The sequence below is a fragment of the Narcine bancroftii genome, chromosome 2 (assembly GCF_036971445.1).
Source record: "Narcine bancroftii isolate sNarBan1 chromosome 2, sNarBan1.hap1, whole genome shotgun sequence".
NCBI lineage: Eukaryota > Metazoa > Chordata > Chondrichthyes > Torpediniformes > Narcinidae > Narcine > Narcine bancroftii.
The window spans coordinates 38,966,568-38,974,500 of record NC_091470.1 but is presented as its reverse complement, the minus strand read 5'-3'; the positions used below and the strand labels follow the sequence as shown (position 1 = coordinate 38,974,500).

Below are 7,933 nucleotides of genomic sequence, written 5' to 3'. Positions count from 1 at the left end.
TTTTAACCCCTAGATTCCAACAAGACAAAAAGCAAACTATGACAAGTCAACAAGAAGCTTATGGCCAACAGGTCACAGTAAGACTCAGAGATTCCAACACCTGGAAGAAGAAGGCCACTCTTCTGGAGGAAGTAAATCCTATACTGTCAGAACAGAGGACAGTCAAATACTGAGGAGGAATCAAAAGAGTCTGCTGAAAATGCAAGTGATGCTGCAAGAACAGACGAATTAAGAAGATCCAGCCTGCACAGCAACAGAGGACGGTAGTGGACCAGCAGGGCCAATGCAAGCATCTGTGTCATTCCAGGATTTCCACAACTGAGGTACCACCATTAGTCACCTCAATGTCTTGCTGATGAAACTTGCCCTATCAGGGTTCTCCAGATGATAACCTTTTTCTTTCAGGCAACACAGAGTTCCTTTCTGTTCCACTTCTTCTAAGAGAAACATCAGACAGATAGCACTTCCAGCCATTTGCCACTCTGGAGCATTTGTTTCAGTTCCAACAAGCTTCTCCTGGCTGACACTGTTTCAGCTCTCTCTCTCTCTCTCTCTCTCTCTCTCTCTCTCTATCTGAGAGATTCCAACTGCCAGCCACATGTCCTTTTCTCTATCACTTACAAAACCCCCTCCTTCTTCAGCAAACAATAGGAGTTAGTCCTCTTCTCCAATCTTTTGTTTTAGGTAAACAAACCTCTCAATGACCTTTGTGTAAGCATTTTGTAGAGAAGTCAGAAATGTTCAACACAAATGACCTGGCTCCAGTTCATTCATTTTATTGACATCAATTCAATTAGCACCTGCTTGTGAAATGTGCATAGCATCCTTCATAGTTTATGTAAAGTCACTGAATATGAATTCTTTAGTATTTCAAATAAGATCTGTTTTAAAATGTGTTTATGTATGTAACCTCCTCTAATTTTTCCAATTTATCTGCCAAAAACATTTCCAAATATTCCATCACAATACAAAGTAGAAGAACAAGAACATAATTAGAGTATAGAGTTACAATGATAATAAAGATTAACGCACCAAGCAAGGGCAGTATTGGTAGAACTACTGTGGAGTTAATTCAGGAACCTGGTGGCTGCAAGGAAGAAATTCTTTGAGCTTGCTGGTGCACGATTTCCCACACTTGAACTTTCTCCCCAATAGGAGGAAGAAGAAGGGTGTTGGGGTTTGACAAAAGGAATAAGCTAATCTTATGTTGTCTTCTGAGAATGTAGAGACATTGGAGTCCTGTCCTGACCTTTGCATCAACGTGCTTGGTTCAGGCCAGGTCAATGGAGTTGTTTATTCTTTAAAGCTTGAAGTTATCTACTCTTTCCATTTCAGCACCATTGATATGGACATGGGTATGATTTCTTTCCTGAAGTCAATAATTGACATTGAGAAAGAGAGATTATCCTGGCCCCTTGCCACTCGACTCTTCAATCTCTTTCCTATATTCACACTCATCATTATTTGATACCCATTATTTGAACAGAGCTGACAGAACCAGAATCTACATCATTTCTTTGTGAGAGAACTCCTCTCAGTCCCCACTCTCCACATCTCCCTCAACAACCAATATTTTTCTTACCAACATTATTTGTTCAATTCCCTACTGAAAGCCATTGGTTTCCAGTGTCTTTTCAGGCAGTGAATGCTGTGTCTTGGCCTCTCTCTGCATGATGGATTACCCTCATGTCATTCCTGGGTCTTGTCCCAATCCTTGCAGGAATACATTGGAGCAAGGAGCTAGGATTTTGGCTTCAGTTCATTTCACCACTGGAATCCATTTCACCTTGTCCACACCCTTGGAAAATTTGAACTTTTCAACATCTCTCCTCAACTAGTTTTTTTTCTGAAGTAAACAGCCACTCCATTCACAAAATGGAAGCCTTTTATTATGATTTTTAAAACAATTCTTGCTGCACCTTCTCTATTGTTTTCATATCCTTCCTGAAGTAGTGACCAGACACATTCTAGCAGTAACAAAACCAATGCTTTGTCATGTGAGTGGTTTCTTACATATTTCAAATATTTTTAATGTATCAGACTATCTTAAAGTGTTCCCGCTGTGCCTCAGTGTTTAAATGTCAATTATGCTATAGAAATATGCTGTAAAGATTGTTAAAGAAAATACAACATGTATTAACTCTATTAAAATAATGTACGGTCAAGGGTCAGTTGAGATGCCCTTGTAGAAAACTACATATAATTTGAGAAATAAATATCATATATTTCTGCAAATTTGGAGCTGGTATGTGCAAATTTTAGGTATAAATATGTAGTGGTGTTTTCTTGAGACCTGTGTTAATCTTTATTTTCCCCATATTGATTATATAAACCTTGTTGGGTCTGTGTGTTGGAAGTTCTCCTCACACTATTCTTTCATTTCCTTTATCTTTACTTTATATTACTATATATCCTAAATATAGTAATATAAATTTTTGAGGGTGTGGGGGGAGGGGGTTTAGGGAGGAAGGGTATGGGAGGGAAGGGGAGGAGTTATAACCATCATGTAATGATTGAAAAATCTTAAATTTAAATTCTTATTATTTTATATAATTGTTTATTAATTACATGCATGGAAAATTTTTAACTAAAATATTCAAAAAAAGTCAATTGAGATTAAAAAAATAATGTGAACTGTAAAGAACTTGCTAAAGTAGGATCATGCAAAAATCCTGCAGGATGTGGTAAACTGGCTGTAGTGACTACTATCCATAAAGAAGTTTCTTGGGCTTTTTGATGCGTTCGAGAAATTCACAACAAAGTCCAGAGTTTTAAAATGGTTTAATAATTGACAGAAAAAGGACTCCTAATGTCCATGCTAACATTCTTAAACTTGGTAATGGTCAATGTCTAATGACCATGAATCCGTGGTAGCGCAATGTTCAATTCCCTCAGTAACGGTCAACAAAAAAATATTGGAGCTTCACCCATGGTCTATTCCGCTGTTACAGTTAATGCAGGTTAATGACTCTCCAAGCACTCGCAACCCCTGCACATGTGCCAACAACCTCAGTCAATAGTGCATGTGCACCAGAAGATACCAAATGCATGACCCTGGGATGTCGCCGACGGCTGCAGCCAAACCGACAACGGTAAGCCATGAGTCTTTGGCTTTTAAACTGGCCCTCAATTATTATGTCTCAAATAATAATTAAACAATTATAAATAACAATCAAATACAATAAATTCCAATATTATGTAGATCTTCTTTCTTCATTCTTCACAAGACCAGAGGTTACCAGCACAAAGCCTTGAAAAGAGTGATCTTTACCACCACTCTGGTCTGTGCCAAGGGCAAGGGGTAAGGTCCAAAAAAACAACAAAAATAAAGTCAGTTTCGGGATTTCTTCCACTGTCACAGCATTATATAAGGAAATTTGAAATCCACCGACAGACCTGTGGCCGTTTAACAATATCATGTTATTTTATAGCAGCTTTGTCAAGAAACTTTTCAAGAACTCTGTTGCTTTCCCACTGGGTATTGGAATATTTGTTGTGCTTCAGCAAGTTGAGGCAGCCAGAGACACATTGATCCATTAATTACATCATAAATCGGCTTTGATTTTACAGCACTGTTCTGGCCTCTTCCTTCGCCACCCCCCCAGAAATTTTGATCCATTGCAAGACCATTCCCATAATGTAAATAATGTAGGTTGCTGGAGTGTTGTACATAGAACTGTAACTCCTTTGCACTTTATATTCAAAAATTACTGGACATTCTTTCAGTGCATGTCCCAGAAGATCCTCTCTGATTATTACCACAGTCACCCCAGCACATCCAATATTTTTCTGAGCACCAGCAAAAATCAATCCACTGGCTTTGAAAGAAAACTTGAGGACATGTCACAAACCAGCAGTCCCTTTATGACTAGGATAAAGGGGATTTCCACACCATGAACAGTCTCATTGGCTCAATAGTTAAACATAAGAGGCATTCAGGTTCAGATTCCAATTGCTTGTATCAGGAATAGTTCTGTAAGCATCAAGCTTGGGGTGCAAAATATTCACTTTTCCATATTTATCTGCTTCTTTGGCAGACCAGGCTCCAGTAACCGTACAATCTGCACTCCTCCCTTCTTTTAAAGTTTTAAAAGTACAGCATTGAACTGTCCAGTTTCACCTCCCTGGAGAAAGATCACGCTGTAGTTTACAGGAAGTTTTAGTAGTTCTTGCAAGTCATTTTTGGAAATGTTGACAATTTTGAAGTCTGCCAATCCATGGCTCATTTCCACAACACTAATTCCAAGCCCTCTGTAATCGAACAATTCTTTCTGTGCTTCCGAATCCTGGTGAATAACCACAATTTATTTCAAAGGGTACATAACAAGAAGGGCTTTTCTGTCTCTTCCAAGCTCAATAACTGACTGTGTTTGGGCAACTGCTGCCTCAATGTGTTTATCAATAATAGATTCCCTTACTTGTGAGAGCATGAGGTAGTGAATGCTTTGTGTATCCTTATTTTCTCCAAAGGATGGATCAGCCAAGTGCCTTACATTCTGGGACATGAGATCAGTGATAGATGGTGTAAAGGGTGCCATCAGCCGGCACATGTTGAAAGAAACAGCAAACAAAGTTTCCAAAGTTCTCACAATTCTCAGTATTATTTTCACCTTTTAACCTTCTACGCTTCATTTGCACATACCAGTTCGCAAGCATGTCCACAAATCTGACTAGTCTTGGTACCACAGAGTAGAGTATCTGTGCTTCCATTTCTGCTTTGAAAAATTGGATTAGGGATGGTGCAAATTAAAGCATCCATTTATCCATGATGTTGTCACTGTCCTCAACTGGACTTCCATTGAAAATAAATTGAATACCCTCTTCCTTCTGCAATTTCTGAATATTCTGAATAAGGAATCTGTATGCATTGTTTCAAGTTAGGAAGACATCCTTGAGAACATCTCTCACTCTTTCTTTTTAAACTGTGAATAATTTTAATCTTGCACTAGGGGAATTAATAAGGTACAGCCTCAATGGATTCTGCACCAATGTATCTGCACAATATCACTTGGATCTGGGTAATTGTTCTTGTGTTTGCTCATTTCTGACTGATGCATTATCAATAACTCGAAAGATTAGAGTTACAGAACTATAGGCTTTTATTTACAATAAACTCCAAGGTCATCCTGGGCGATGACCTGGGCTTTCTGAGGAGGGGTTATAGTGTCAAGGGTTCAGTCACAGGATGGGCAAAGCCAGATTAATAAGTATACAGCAGTTCACCACACTGACCATGGTTATTATGCAGTAACAATTAAATTAAGTATGAATTGGCAAATCTTAAAATACGGACTCAATATCACCTCCATGCTTTGGGTTCTCTGTGATTAATCTGTCTAGCCATCTTCAAGTATATGTGAACCTCAACAACATTCATTTGTCTAGCTGCCTTTAGAATCCTTTTTATATGCTATTGGTTTTCTTCGATATGTGCATCAAAATGTATCATTTTAGGTTTCCCTCCTTTAATATTTATCTGCTATGAACCTGCTTTCCCACCAATCTGTCCATATCTTCATCACCGTTTACCTCAATGCTTATGACATTCCAACACTTTGCATCAACAGTGGCTTCGCGATCTGCTGAAAACTCAGTGACATATCATGCAACAAAGCTTGCTAGTTTCAGATTTTGTTACAGTCAGAATGATTTGCAATTATTATAATTTGCTGGATGTCTGTAGATTAAACTGGTGAAGACCACAGTACACAGTGGAAGACCATATCCCCATGTTTTACTATTCATGTGCATTCTCCAGAAGCTGCTGACATCTGTCTTCCAGTTGAATAGAGAATGCTGAAAGCTTGTTGTTATTTTAATTAAAAAATTCTAGGCCATTCAAGTGCACCTACAATACCCAATGGAAAATAAATGATTATTATATTGTCAACTGCGTAAGGTATCTTCCTCTAATTGCATCTAACTTTGTGTGTTTATCAGATTATTAAAAATGCATATTATTTCATTGTTCTGGCTGTTAAATAAGTCACAGTTTTGCTTTTTAAAACGTTTGTAAGATGTCAAAACTATTTTCATGCATAGGTATATTAAGTGGGGGGGGGGGTGGGAAGAGATCAGAGTACAGAATCAGAGAGCTTGTGGGTTATTCTAGTCAAATATCTCTGTAATATATGATGAATATGAAACAACAGGCATTTCAAACCAGAAATTAAATGAAGTTCATTAAATGAAATTATCTACCTGTGTCTTTGGATGTTCTTACTGCAATAACAGTCAAGAGTCCTGGAGTTGTGCACCAGAGGAATGGGTTCTTGGGCTCACCACATCAATGCCAATCCTTTTTTTTCCATCTGCATTTATCCATCCTGCCTGCTTTAGTTCTGCAACCTTCGATGCCTTGGCAGTGATGTCCAGATTTCATGCACTCTCTGTGAAAACTACTTCCCCTTTGAATCCTCTTTAAAATTCCTTCACCGTTCACCAGGACATTGCCTGGTCTGAGGACTTGTTATCAGAAGAGGTGGATAAGATGGGTCTTTATTCTGTGGAGTGCAAGGGGGAAGGGGGTGACCTTGCAGAATCATGAGGGGCATGGATAAGGTGAGTGCTCACAGACACACGAGGAGATGGGTTTAAGGTGAAAGGGTAAACATTTAAGAGGAACCCAAGAGACAACATCTGGAACCAACAGTCTGTCAAGTTATACCAAAAGGTTCCAATATAATGTTCACAGGGTTGGATGTATATATAATTGGGAAGAATTTAGAAGGATATGGACCAAATCCAGAAAAATATGGGACTAGACCAGAACATCACTTTCATTGGGATGGACCATTTGAATCGAATGGTTTATTGTGCCTTGGATGTCCATCTCTGATTCAACTTTTTTTAAAAAATTTTTTTAATTTTTCACACTTTGAACTGTATCAATAAAAATACATACAAACATTTCCCTCTTAAAGTTACACAGTGGCATTTTTCCCCTTTTTTTCCCCCTACTTTCCCTCCCCCCTTCCCACCCCCCTCCAAAACCAATAAATATTCAACATATACAATAAATAAAACCATTAAACAATGTCATCACACAATGAAAAATAAACAAGAAAAATGTGTCATCTACTTTTACACACTGGATCAAGTCATTTTGTCTTATCATTTTAGGGGGTGGAGGTCCAAGGCAAGCCCTCTCTGTTGTGTTCCATGTACGGTTCCCAAATTTGTTCAAATAATGTGACTTTATTTTTCAAATTATATGTATTTTTTTCCAATGGAATACATTTATTCATTTCTATGTACCATTGCTGTATTCTCAGGCTCTCTTCTGATTTCCAAGTTGACATTATACATTTTTTTGCTACATCTAAGGCTATCATAATAAATCTTTTTCTGGGCTTCATCCAGTTTGAGGCCTAATTCTTTACTTCTTATATTATTTAGAAGAAAGAATTCTGGATTTTTTGGTATGTTGATTTTTGTGATTTTATTTAATACCTGATTTAGATCTTCCCAAAACTTTTTCACTTTCTCACATGTTCATATTGTATGTACTGTTGTTCCAATTTCATTTTTACAGAGAAAACATCTATCTGATAATGTTGGATCCCATTTATTTAACTTTTGGAGCGTGATATATAGCCTGTGTAACCATTTATGTTGTATCATGCGTAACCTCGTGTTTATTATATTCTTCATAGTTCCAGAGCATAACATTTCCCATATTTCATTTTTTATCCTTGTTTCAATCTTTTTCCCACTTTTGTTTGGGTTTATAGCTTATTTCATCATTTTCCTTCTCTTGCAGCTTGATGTACATGTTTGTTATAAATCTTTTTATTATCGTTGTTTCTGTAATCACTTCTGCTTCCTTCTGGTTCCCAATTTGTCCTTTAAGTAGGCTTTCAGTTGATGGAATGCAAACATTGTACCATGAGTTATTCAATATTTGTACTTCATTTGTTCAAATGTTAATAAA

At 37.5% G+C, this 7,933-nt stretch overlaps 1 pseudogene; it reads right to left on the bottom strand.

Annotated features, from left to right (window-relative positions):
* Positions 1-3,194: 3,194 nt before the first annotated feature.
* Positions 3,195-4,550, bottom strand: LOC138752858 (phosphoserine aminotransferase-like; annotated as a pseudogene).
* Between the last annotated feature and the right edge of the window lie 3,383 nt (positions 4,551-7,933).